The sequence below is a fragment of the Diabrotica virgifera genome, chromosome 1 (genome assembly GCF_917563875.1).
Source record: "Diabrotica virgifera virgifera chromosome 1, PGI_DIABVI_V3a".
Lineage (NCBI taxonomy): Eukaryota > Metazoa > Arthropoda > Insecta > Coleoptera > Chrysomelidae > Diabrotica > Diabrotica virgifera.
The window spans coordinates 98,918,276-98,932,634 of record NC_065443.1 but is presented as its reverse complement, the minus strand read 5'-3'; the positions used below and the strand labels follow the sequence as shown (position 1 = coordinate 98,932,634).

General features: G+C 33.4%; 1 protein-coding gene across 1 annotated transcript in view; it reads right to left on the bottom strand.

Annotated features, from left to right (window-relative positions):
* Positions 1-14,359, bottom strand: part of LOC114340452 (CD166 antigen homolog) — an 827,535-nt gene that overhangs the window by 143,513 nt on the left and 669,663 nt on the right. The window lies entirely within an intron of this gene.

The following is a 14,359-nucleotide window of genomic DNA, read 5'->3' as shown; positions in this document are numbered from 1 at the left end:
AGAAATTGTTTAAACAATTTTTTTAAACAAATACAAAATATCACCTTTTTTTACCAAAAAATTATTTTTTTAGCTTTTTTGGGCCAATCTAAACAAGAAAGGTATCTTGTGATTTTTCTCAGAAATTGATAGTTTTCGAGTTGTAGGTGATTTAAAATCTGAAAAATGCAAAAATGCGCATTTTCAAGGCTTAAAAACTCATATTTAAATTAGTACTTTTGAGGTTACCAAGTACTTAAATTGTAGTTTAAACATTCATAATTAAGGTTGTGAAGAGTTATTGGGTCTAGCCTTAATTTAGGCCGCCGTTTTTAATTGTTATTTATGAGTGTCCATCAGATTTTTTTGCCGGTGCCTCGCGCTCTAATTCAAAAACTCCTATTTTCCTCCTAAAAGTATATGTATTTTTTTAGATTTTTTGAGACATTCTAAATAAAATATGATTTTTGATATTTTTTCTAAAAAACTAATAGTTTTAAAGTTATAAGCGATTTAAAATTCGAAAAATGCGAAAATACGCATTTTGGGATTTTAAATGGCTTATAACTTTAAAACTATAAACTTTTAAGAAAAATGACAAGAAACCTACTTTATTTAGAATGTCCCAAAGAATCTAAAAAAATATATTATTTGGAGAAAAATAGGACACTTTTGGAAATAGTGTGCGCCGCACCCGCAAATAAATCGGGTGGACACTCATAATTAACAATTAAATAGCAACGGTGTGAATTAAAGTTAGACCAGATCAGTCTGCAGAATCTTGAAAATGAATGTAACTATAATTTATGTACTTGGCAACCTCAAAAATATTAATTTAAATATGAGTTTTTAAGCCTTAAAAATGCGAATTATTAACTTATTATATATCTCGAAAACTATCAATTTTTGAGAAAAATAACAAGATACCTGACTTGTTTGGAATAGCCCAAAGAAGCTAAAAAATAATTTTTTGGTAAAAAAAGGTGATCTTTTGTATTTGTTTAGCAAAATTGTTACAAATACAATTTCTGCCCAAAAATTCCCCCTCTCCCCCTGCAGATTTGTTTAAAGGGGACATTTTTGAATAGGAATCCACAAAGAAACCGAATCAGAAATTTTTTCAGATGGGAGCGATCTCACCACATGGACTATTAGGAGTGGTGTGACTAGAGTTTAAAATTAAATGAAAAAATAAAAACCTTATTTTGTAAAAAGTATATGTATTTAAAATACCTAAAAAGGGGCTGTATGACAAAACGTTTTCGGAATCAATATTCCATCATCAGTGTTATCACAGGTTTACATGCTTTAAGCCACCAAAATGTACGGGTAAAAACCCTTAAATTGATTTTAAACAGTTGGCGTTATATTATGTTATCTGATTTTGAAGGATATTAAAAATATTTCCGGATTAACCCCTGGCATCACATGACATTACCCGTACATTTTGGTGGCTTAAAGCATGTAAACCTGTGATAACACTAATGATGGAATATTGATTCCGAAAACGATTTGTGATACAGCCCCCTTTTTAGGGATTTTAAATACATATACCTTTTACAAAATAAGGTTTTTATTTTTTGTGATTTATGGTATACAGCCAGTACAGGAATTTTTCCTTGTGATATTTTTAAAATTAAATGGTTGCATAACAAACCCTGAAGTAAAATTTTTTTGATTTTTTTTCTTTTTTCTATTTATTTTCTTCCCTGTAACAACTAAAAGTATTGTCAATTTATTAAAATTCAGGATATATATGAAAGCCCGCCAACAGATTTTTAAATAGTAGCGTTTTTCACGTGGAAACTATGAAAAATCTAGTAAAATTAAAAAATAAAAATGCTGATTCTACGTTCCCGCCAATTCTGCATCGCTTGTCGAAATCACGAAGTGTGAAATTCGGATTTAAATTAAACCACTGGCCCAGTGCTGAGATAAAAAATTGTTTTTTAATATAAATATAAATTATTGCGTTTTTTTTTCATTCGAGTTAACGTATCATTTCGTGATATTTATAAAGTAGGCCACAAAATAAATTTGAAATACGGCGTTACCGCGTAATTTTCCGTGTCAGCATGGCAACTTGGATTTTGGTTCCTCTTATAAAAGGAACTCTTCTCAAATGAACTCTTCTTCATGTACCATGTCTTTCAGAACGTTGGTTACTATCATACCTATCCTAATTTTATTCACTGCAACCCTAAATAGCATGCTTGTATCAACACCATACCAATCTCGCAAGTTCTTCAACCATGAGGTTCTTCTTCGTCCTGGACCGCGTTTGCCTGCTATTTTTCCTTGCATGATATTTTGTAGCAACCTATATTTGGGACCTCTCATTACATGTCCGAAGTACTCCAGCTTTCTCTGCTTGATGCTTTTTATGATTTCGGTAGTCTTGCTGAGACGTTCTAGTATTGTACTTTCGAATCTTCTCCACCCAGGACACTTTTAAAATTCTTCTATTACACCACATTTCAAAAGCCTCAAGGCGATTTAGATCGATTTTATTCACAGTCCAGGACTCGACACCATAAAGTAAGACCGAGAACACCTAACAGCGAAGTAAGCAGATCCTCAATGCCAATTTTAGCTCTCTGTTACATAACACCTTAAACATCCTTCTAAAAGCGGCTCTAGCCTGCTCTATCCTAGATCTAATTTGCCGTGACTTTCTGCGTTACAATTTAGTTGCTGCCGAGGTAAACGATTTTATCAACTTGCTCAAGTTTGGTATTATTTACATATATATACGGTTTTATATGCTGCTGTTTACTTATTACGAGTATTTTGGGTTTCCTTATGTTTAGATCCAGATCTTCCTCCCTACAACTCTCAACGACACTATCAAGTAGTGTTTGCTGATCTTCTTGACTAGAAGCTAGGAGTACTGTATCGTCCGCATATCGCAAATTATTAATGACTTCACCGTTCACAAGTATTCCTTCTTGTCTTTCAGAAAGAGCTTTTCTGAAAATTCTTTTGGAGTAAACGTTAAAAGGCAGTGGTGACAAGAGGCATCCCTGTCGTACTCCTCTTTTATTATTAAGTGCCTGTGATTCCACACCGTCTACTAAAATTGGTGTTGTTTGATTCCAATATAAATTTGCAATTATTCGAATATCTCTGCCATCCAAGCCTATGTATTTTAGAGCTTCGATCAACATAGAGTGCTTAACACGGTCAAATGCCTTTTGGAAGTCAAATGACTCAAAAAGTAAATACTTTATTGAATAACGAAAAAAAAAAAGGTGTAAGTATGAAGTCTGTAGACCCAGTAGAAGGAAAGTTGTAACTTATAAAAGTAGGATCTGATTCGTCGAATTCAAAATCAAATATTTCAACGTGAAATAACCAAAAAGTTAAGTATTTTGTGAGGAAAACTCATTAAAACCTATTTAAAGCGTTTATAAAAACCTTTATTTTTGTTATTTATAAAAGTTTATAGCATCAAAACTAAGTAAGTTACGCTCAAAATAAAGTTGGTCCATTTTTATTTGTTAAAAGAAACGTAAAAATCACTCTCTAATTAGCATTCCAAATGAAACTAATCATTACCAAAGTAAGTTATCAATCGAAGTAACACAGAAAACGACAATAAATATCGTCTCCATACCACCAGATTGACAACAGGTTACACCTTGGTTACACCTCTTGGTTACCTCTTTGGTTACACCTCATAAAATTTTCAAAATTTATAAATCATACAGGATGCCGAGGAAATTAAGATGAGAGAATTTTAAATAATTCACAACTCATCTGCTCAGCGTGGTAAAAGCTCCAACAAGAAAGATTCCTTAATACACAAACAAAACAGTAAATGAATTAAAAATGTATAAACATTCTCAATTTCTTTGCAACACGAAAATGCAGCAGCTGCATAATACTATGGTCAAATCTGAGAGTGCAGGAAGAGTCTATACCGGTTTCGGGGGTTGTTTCCCCCTCATCAGTAGTCCCATATCCTCCTCTCTTAAATTCTTCCACGTACCACACTTTGGGCCTTTCCGAATTGCAAAGAAAGAAAGGTCACGGATAAACTTTTGCCATCTACCGAAAGACAAAGTAAGTTATCAATCGAAGTAGCACAGAAAACGACAATAAATATCGTCTCCATACCACCAAATTGACAAAAGGTGGAATACTTTCTTTGGTTGCACCTCCTGAGATTTTCAAAATTTATAAATCATACAGGATGCCGAGGAAATTAAGATGAGAGAATTTTCAATAATTCACAACTCATCTGCTCAGCTCAACTAATAAATATCGTCTCCATTCCACCTGTTGTCAATCTGGTGGTATGGAGACGATATTTATTGTCGTTTTCTATGCTGCTTCGATTGATAACTTACTTTGTTTTTCGGTAGATGGCCCTAGTTCATCCGTGACATTTCTTTCTTTGCAATTCGGAAAGGCCCAAAGTGTGGTACGTGGAAGAATTTGAGAGAGGAGAATATGGGACTACTGATGAGGGGGAAACAACCCCCGAAACCGGTATAGACTCTTCCTGCACTCTCAGATTTGACCATAGTATTATGCAGCTGCTGCATTTTCGTGTTGCAAAGAAATTGAAAATGTTTATACATTTTTAATCATTACCACTTTACAATTTACTTTACTTATATATTGTTTATATGATCTGTAAGTTTCACTGGTTCAAAGTGTTTATTTTTGAAATGGTTGTACTCAACTATTACAACTCTTCATGCAACTATAACTTCGTAACTACTTTCGATAAAAACCTGATCTGACTCTAATTTACTCTCTTTTAACGTAGAGAAGACATTAGCATTATCCTATAAAGGAGAGCCTCAACCCTTGCTTCTAAATAACAGCCAGATTAGTTCTGTTGATTCTGTAAAATTTCTTGGTATTTTTTTAGACAGCAACATCAAATGGTCGATTTGTTAAATAAGAAATTCGCCTCAGCTTGCTATGCAATAAGATCTGTATCATGGGAAATCAATTTAGCATCTTCTAAAATAACATATTTTTCGTTGTTCGAGTCTCAGCTTCGTTATAGTTTTTCTTTTTGCGGTTCTAGTACACCTGCTCACTCTGATGCTATTTTTAAATTGAAAAAAAGAATAATAAGATGTCTGTTTAGTCTCAGAAGAACTACACCTTGGAGAAGTTACTTCAGAGATCTTCAATTATTAGGATTTTTCTTGCTTTTATCTTTTTTTCATCATCAAATTTTCATTTTAACAAAAAACCATCATTTCGTTAACTTAAAAATAATTAAACGCAGCTTCAAACGCGAAATGTATTCTACAACCACGACTGAACAGTTTTTTGCTCAAAAAGTTAAATTTTTCAGTTACTGATAAAATTTATTGATGAAAATAGACAAAATTTAATTCTCATGTTAAACTTTTATTTGGCTAATAAGTAAATTATTGCACACATGTTAATACTTCTTAAAATAGATAAGACTAAGGAATTTAACTAGTTACTACTAGACGAAAATACAAATCCCATCCCCATTAAGAGAAGAGTTTCAGAAGGCGACTTAATATTGCCAAACCTGTTTAATCTAGCCATAGAAGACGTCTTCAAAACTAGAAATAGGTCCACATATGGCATCGAATTAATTACAGCAAATTAAACCACCTCAGGCTCACTGACAACATCGTGATTATAGCGAGCACATTCAGAGAACTACAAACTATGGTGGAGGAACTACAAACTATGGTGGAGGAACTCGCAGACTAGGGATGGGAAAACCTACCGGTTATAACCTAAAACCGATTTTTTTAATTCGAAACAACTGGTTTTACCGGTTGTTTTTTTGTCCCGGTTATAACCGGTTTTTTTTTAAGTAATAACCGGTGAAAAGCCGAAGCTAACTGTGGAAAAAAAATTAATTTAGAGAAAAATGAAGACATTTCTATTTTCGATCTCAATCATATGTATTATAAATAATATGCGAAGTAATTAACCCAAACAACCATAATTCAACTTTTATTTACTAATAGAGAACTGGACGAAAGTGTAACATCAGCTTTTATGAAACAATTTTGGGAATAGTTATTTAGATTTATATGATAATATTTACATAAAAAAGTAAGTGATCTGCTTGAAATCGATATTCCAACCATCATCTAAAAAATTGTTTATACTTGAGTACTTGAGACTCTTGTATGAAATGTGAATACCGAAATACGATTAGGAATCTCTATTATGTAATTTTTAAACGTAAGTAAAAAAAACCGGTATAACCGAAAACCGGTTTTTTGTTCAACAACCGCCATCCAAATCGCACACAGCTCCCAGTACGCGTGCGTCGGTCTCAGACAACTATAAATTGCAATGAAATCGAATATGTCAAGAAATATATCCACCTATGCCAAATTCTGAAATTTGACTATGAGAACCAAAAATGAGAGCAATGTCAGCAAAAATAAAGAATTTAGGGACAACATTGCATATCCAGATTCAGTTGATTAATAATAAAAATATAAAAGTAATAGTTTTAAGTACCTACGATTGGTATTACAGAGTAATAGGAAAATATATGGAGATGCATTATGGAAGGACATTTACTCTGTCTATTATCTGTTATTTATTGTTGTCTGATCTCCTTCTTTTCCTTTGATATCGCCTGACACTCTTCGTCAAACCTATTTTTGTTTGCACTTGAAGTCACACTATCTTCTCGTTTGCTTTTCCTACATTATACCTACATTAAATTCTTTCCTTAAATTCTTTCATTAAATTCTGTATATTTTACTTATTAGCCTGTATATTTGCCTGACTCTAATTATGACATTGGAATTTTGATGTATATTTGATATGTATTTTACATTTCTGCGATATACCGTTCACTGCGAATCTAGTCTACCTACAGTCCGTCTAATTTACTTACCGTTGCACGTCATTATCTACGTTAGAGATCTAAGTTGACATTGTTGCCAAATTATAAAAAAATCTTGAATTAATTTTAAATCAAATACATCACACAATTTTTGCGGAAGTGGATTATACAGCAAAACAAATTAATATTCAATGTAAATAAATAAAAACTTCAGAAATAGAAAACAAGAATTAAGTTATAATCTTAAGTTAAAGTACATAATATAAACAGTAAATTTAATGAAACAAATACTTATAGTAAAGAATATAAACAAATATTAAGTGTCATTACCGCAACTATCAAATAAATGTTACCAATTTATGCCAAAATATCACTTTCGTTCGATTATAGTTACAGTGTATTCCGAACAAATGTGCTTCATAAAAACGCTTTATAATCCATTTATACAAATTAAATGAAACATATTATTGTGTATTTCTTTAAGTTACGATTAATAGAAATCTTTAAATATTATTTCTACGCGTATATAATAAAATATGTGTAGTGGCTGTAAGCCAGTGTACTCGGCAAAGCGATTCTAAAAAAGAACACACCTACCGCCTAAATATTTCGTGTTGGTATCATGTGACGTCACTGGCTATGACGCGGATGACGTGCAACGGTAAGTAAAGTAGATGGAGTATATCTACGGTAAATTCTTTCCTAAACTGTATACACGTATATATTTCTTCTCAGCCTGCATATTTGCCTTTCCCTTGTTATGACATTGATGCATATTTCTTTTACATTTCCGCGATATATCGCACTGAGAATCTAGTCTATAACAATTAAATTTTTATTTATAGCTGTTCAGGCTACTGTAAATGTCTCATCCGGTATTTGAATTGTATTGCTAAATTATTTTGTATAGCGCAGTTTATTAAACTGTCGGTTTTAAAACAAATGCTGGCCGCGTGTTTCTAGTTAATGGATATCAATATTAATATATCAGTCGTGGCACGTAAATTGTTTGAACGTTTTAATTGATAAACGATGCATACAGAGGGTAATCAATACACCAGTAACTAGAAGGGTATATTACAAATGAGTTTGAAAAGTACATATTTGAATTTATTGTATAATAAATGATTAAACAGAACGGATTTTAAAATTGACTGTGGTCTACTTGTAGTGTTTTTTAATTATCCGTGCACAAAAGATTCTCTATCTTTAACCCGGGATTGGTCCAGCACCACCTCGTATTCGTGTTCTACCTCACCATTTAATATAACTCTTCGAAATATTTTTCCACTTCTTCATAATTTCTACCAGATTGGTATATAAGGTTCCATCTTTACCTTTCATAATTATAACTACAGTGACTTTGGTAACCTTCTACCATCTTCTTAACTTCTTGACAGAACAACCTCACACTGGAATACTAAAACAAAGAGGTGAGGTCGTTCTGTCAAGAAGTTAAGAAGATGGTAAAAGGTTACCAAAGTCACTGTAGTTATAATTATGAAAGGTAAAGATGGAACCTTATATAGCAATCTGGTAGAAATTATGAAGAAGTGGAAAAATATTTCAAAGAGTTATATTAAATGGTGAGGTGGAACACGAACACGAGGAGGTACTCGACCAATCCCGGGTTAGCCAACAGTAATCAACAGTAACCAACAGTAGACAACTGGCCAGCTGAAGATGATAAGATAGTTAAAGGGCTGCCTACAGAGGGGGAGGTAGTGACAGCACTACAAAAACTGAAAAATAACAGAAGTCCTGGGAAACATGACATATTATGCATAGAACTAATCAAGCTTCATGATAGGAAAATGAAATACTGCCACCTGATTGGTATGACGGCTGCAAATGCTTTGAGCTGCATCCAAACCATTCTCGCAGGTTCTTCAGCCATGAAATTCATCTTCTTCCGATGCTTCTTTTGCCATCTATCTTTCCTTGCATTATGAGTCGCAGGATGCCATACTTCTCGCCCCGTATCACATGTCCGAGATACTGTAGTTTTCTTTCTTTAATTGTAAGTTCAAATTCCTTCTCTTTACCTATTCTTCTTAGTACTGCGTTGTTCGTAACTCTGTCTATCCAGGAAACCCTCATAATTTTTCTATGGGTCCACATTTCAAAGGCGTTAAGTCGTCTCATTGTCTCTACATTTATCGTCCATAATTCCACTCCATAGTATAGTACACTGCACACGTAACATTTTGTTAGGCGTACTTTAAGAGCTAATGTTAAATCTTTGCTGCATAGGACCTTTTTCATTTTCATAAAATTAGAACGTGCTTTTTCGATTCTGACTTTGATTTCTGCAGTGTAGTCATTATTTTCTGTTATAAGTGTTCCTAGGTAAGTGTATTTTTTTACTCTTTGGATCTGCTGGCCCTCTACTATTAAGATTTCATTAGTATTACGGTTGTTTTTACTAATTTTCATAAACTTCGGCTTTTTGATATTGAGAGACTCCGTACACCTTACTATTTTATTACTCATGAGTCTTTGCAGGTCTTGTAAACTATCGGCTATTATTACTGTATCATCTGCATATCTGATGTTGTTAACTTAGACTCCATTTACTCTTATGCCGACTGTTTCATCTTCCAGAGTTTCTCGCATTACCTCTTCAGAATAAGTGTTAAATAATAGAAGTGATAGTATGCAGCCTTACCGGACTAATATCTTTATTTCCATTTCTTCAGATGTTTCTTTTTCAATTCTTACTATTGCTCGCTGATTGTAATAGAGGTGTGTTATTAATCTTAAATCTCTTTCATCAAGGTTTATAGTTTTCAGAATTTCCTTGAGTCGATCATGTTTTACTTTATCAAACGCTTTATTGTAGTCTATAAAACAGACGTAAAGAGGACGGTTAACATCCAAAGATCTCTGTCAGCACGTTAAAGGAGAATAATGCCTCTCTTGTACCCATACCATTGCGGAATCTATATTGAGTGTCACTAATATCCAGCTCCAGTTTAGAGTGTATTCTGGCGTGGAAAATTTTCAGCAAAATTTTCAAGGTATGCGACATTAAACTTATGGTTTGATAATCACTGCATCCTTTGGCATTCACTTTCTTTGGCAAACATACAAATGCTGATGTCAACATTTCTCTAGGGATGATTCCCGTAGTATAGATAGCGTTGAACAGTTCTACTATTATGTCCAGGTTTTTCTCGTTGACCAACTTTATCAGATCGCTAGGTAATTCATCTTACTGGATACTGTATGCAAAATGTTGGTAAGAAAATTAAGAAACATACTAAATTTCTACGCGGAAAAATTCTACAAGAGTATCAGGTCGGCTTTAGAAAGAATGGCAGATCTACTATAGACCAAAACTTCTCTTTCAAAGTGATACAGACAACTTGTTATATAGGTAAAGTTCTTCTGCATGTTTGTTTGTGGTTTTTTAATAAAAATATGATAGGGTCGACAGAGTCAAAAGGCTAGTAAAAAATTAAAGTAAATAACTGTATCTGTGAAATTGCTTGGCACGGTCACATTTCAGATCAATTTACGTTTGCAAAAGGCTTGAGACAGGGAGATACCTTATCCACTACATTATTCAACTTAGTGTTAAAAACTGTAATCAGAAAATGCAGCATGAAGGTGCAAGAGACAATCATGAAAAATGAGCATCATTGCATGACATTTGCTGCGCAATCGTTGTTAAAACTGTCTTATATTATATTGTTTCGCGTATTCAATGGTAATAGCTGTTTCCTTTAAAGTTAGATCTATTATCTTTGAATTTAGCAATGCCATGTATCACTTGCAAACACAGAACTATTTGGATGAATTCAAAATTAAATGTTTTTATACATTTATTAACAGACAACGACGTGGGTGGACAATAAACATTTTTAGACAAAGTAAAAAGTACTTTATGACCTGTGGGTGTTTCGGGAAGGATCAAATTAGAGCTCGTAATAAAGCAATAAAGTATTTATTACCTGACAGACAGTAATAATTCAGATATTAAAATTTTTCAGAAATTGTACATAAAAAGTTATTCGTTTACCTGTAAGATATTCTATTAAGGCCTATTATTTTATTAAAACGTATTCCTATAACCGCATAAATTTATTATGGAGCAACTGGAAATATTTCGCGACCTCAAATTTCTATTTATTAACCCGAAATACACCTATAACAGAAAAGGGAAGAAAAGTTACAGGCAACAGAGAAGCAATTATGCGATTGACACTAATGGTAGACAGGTATTTTGAAGTTCAAAAACGGCTGTATGTGTGCTTTTTCGATTATTAGTCCAGAAAGCCACTGCGCATCTGCTAGGAAAAATATTCTGATTCGGATTTTTTTCACAATCTTACTCAAAAAGGACCCCTTTTAACAAATTCGCATGTTGCCAGGACCAAAAGTCGGTCAAAGGTTTTTAAACGTTTTTTTTGTTTTTTTCCTAAAATTATTTTTTCTGCATGGAACAAAGTTTTTTTAGGATTTTTGGATCATTCCAAACAGAAAAGGTTTGTAGTGACATTTCTCTAAAGTTGATAGTTTTTGACATATTATAAGCGATTAAAAATTGAAAAATTGCAAAATTGGCCATTTTTAACCCTCAAAAACTATGTGAAATAATGAAAATTTTAATGTTGCCAAGGTAGGTAGATATTCTCTAAATATCGATTGATGAAATCCTGAAGAGTTTTTTGCAAAACAATATTCAAAACTCCTTTGTTTTTTAATTGCTAATCAAGCGTGCGCGTCACTATTTTATACCGACAGTATGGTGCAAATGAAAGAAATAAACTCGTTATTTCGTAAACCGGCGATTTTAAGGAAAAATCCCGAAACAGGTCGATTTTTATTTTTAAGTTATGATATTGTGGCATATATGGTATACTAGTGACGTCATCCATCATTTTTTTTAAATAAGAATAGGGGTCGTGTGCTAGCTCATTTAAAAGGTTCTTCAATTCTCTATTCAGTAATATGAACATTTATATAATTATTTATACAGGGTGTCCAAAAAAATTTTATTAAATTAAATTATTTGACAAAAAAGAAGTAGGACACCCTGTATAAATAATTATGTAAATGTTTATATTAATGAATAGAGAATTGAAGGACTTTTCAAATAAACTGGCACACGACCTCTATTCTTATTTAAAAAAATCATCGATTACGTCATCACGCCCAGATGGATGACGTCACTAGTATACCATATATGCCACAATATCATAACTTAAAAATAAAAATCGACCTGTTTCGGGATTTTTCCTTAAAATCGCCGGTTTAGGAAATAACGAATTTATTCCTTTCATTTGCATCATACTGTCGGTATAAAATAGTGTCGCGTACGCTTGATTAGCAATTAAAAAACAGAGGAGTTTTGAATATTGTATTGCAAAAAACTCTTCGGGATTTCATCAATCGATGTTTAAAGAATATCTACCTACCTTGGCAACATTCAAATTTTTAGTTTTTCACATAGTTTTTGAGGGTTAAAAATGGCCGGTGTCGCAATTTTTCAACTATTAATCGCTTATATGTCAAAAACTATCAACTTTAGAGAAATGTCACTAAAGGCCTTTTTTGTTTGGAATGATCCAAAAATCCTAAAAAACTTAGTTCCATGCAAAAAAATAATTTTAGGAAAAAAAAAACGTTTAAAAAATTTTTGACCTACTTTTGGTCCTGGCAACATGCAAATTTGTTAAAAGGGGGCCTTTTTGAGTAAGATTGTGCAAAAAATCAATCCGAATCAGAATATTTTTCCTAGCGGATGCGCAGTGGCTTTCTTCACTGTATAGAAAGGCCTTCGAAAGTATCAAACAGGGAAAATTGATAGAGGTGCTAAAATGGTAGGGTTGACGGACACGACATTGCTATCATAAGTAATACATACTGGAACTACACAGGATGCGTTGAAACAGAGAACGAGAACACCAATTATATAAACACAGAACGAGGAGTGCGTCAATGGTGAATTTTGTCCCTCCTATTATTTAATGTATATGCCGAACATATAATCAGAGCTTCTCTTGAAGATCGCCCTGAAGGATCAGAGTCAATGGAATCATTATTAACAATGTAAGATATGCCGATGACACCGTAGTATTAGCGAAAACCGAAGACCAACTAAAAATATTGATGAACATACCCGAAGAAAGTTATAGGCTGTGCGGAGACATTAACTTTTCCAAAACCAAATTTATGGTATTCCCCCATGAACAAATTACAACCAATATACAACTGGTATCACCCTTCCGAGTTCTCAAAACTTCATATACCTGAGCAGAGAACTAAATAGTCACCTTAACGTATTGAAATAGCAAGACGCATTCAGAAACATGCGTAAAATGCTATGTAACTCCAACTTATCAGTCACAATAAAATTTCTTCTTCTTTCTTCTTGTATGTAGGCTTTCAAGTCTGTTTATTCTTCAATATTAGCCTCCTAAATTATTTAAGTTATCGCACCATCTTTTTCTTGGTCTGCCAATACTTCTTCTCCCATTTGGTGATTTATCCTCTGCCATTCTTCTAATGTGTTCGTTCCACTTCTGTTTCCGTTTTGTCACCCATCCATTTAGGTCTTCTACATTGCATGATCTTATGTTTTCGCTTCTCTCCCTATCCAACAGACATTTCCCTGATATTCGTCAGAGTATTTTCATCTCTGTTGTTTCTAGTAGTCGTCTCGTTTTAGATGTGTCAGGTCTTGTCTCCGCCGTGTATGTCAATATAGGTCTAATTGCTGCTTTATAGATTCTTGCTTTTGTGTCTTGTCTTAGGTGTTTGTTCTTACAGATTGTGTCATTAAGAGATTCCGCCGCTTTACTTGCTTTTAAGCTTTGTTGTCGTACTTCCTCTTCAACATCTCCGTAACTGGTTATATCTAGTCCCAGATGTCTGAACCTTGCTTCCTGCTTTAGATGTTATCATACATTTGGTTTTTTCTGCTGATATTATAATATTTTATTTCTTGTTGTATTGAAGATGTGTGTTAATCTTTGGAGATCGTCTTCTGTTTTGGCGATTAATACGGCGTCGTCTGAATAACATAGTATTTGGATTTCTTTGTTCCCCATTCTGTAACCTTGACCTTTACGTACTGCTTATAATATTTCGTCCATTGTTATATTAAAAAGCAGTGGGCAATAAAATTGAGAACAGTAGAGTGTTATGTGTGGTCTCTATTATTATATGGCTGCGAGACCTGGACATTAAGACAGTATGAGGTCAACAAATTGAATTCATTCGAAATGTGGATGTATCGCCAAATGTTAAAAAAAGCTGGTCCAGCAGAACTACGAATGAAGAAGTACTGAAAATAATGAACACACGTGCTCATCTGGTCAATAACTACCAAAATTAGAAAGACGTCATATGTAGGACACATAAATGCGCCACAGGGAGTTTGAGCAGCTCCAGGTAATATTAGAAGGCAAGATCAAAGGTAGAAGGGGTATAGGAAAAAAGAAAAAATCATGGCTACGAAACATCAGAGATTGCATTCACACAACAGGAACTGATTTAATTCATCAAGACCAGAACAGAGAGAAATTTGCTATATTGATCGCCAACCTGAATAGA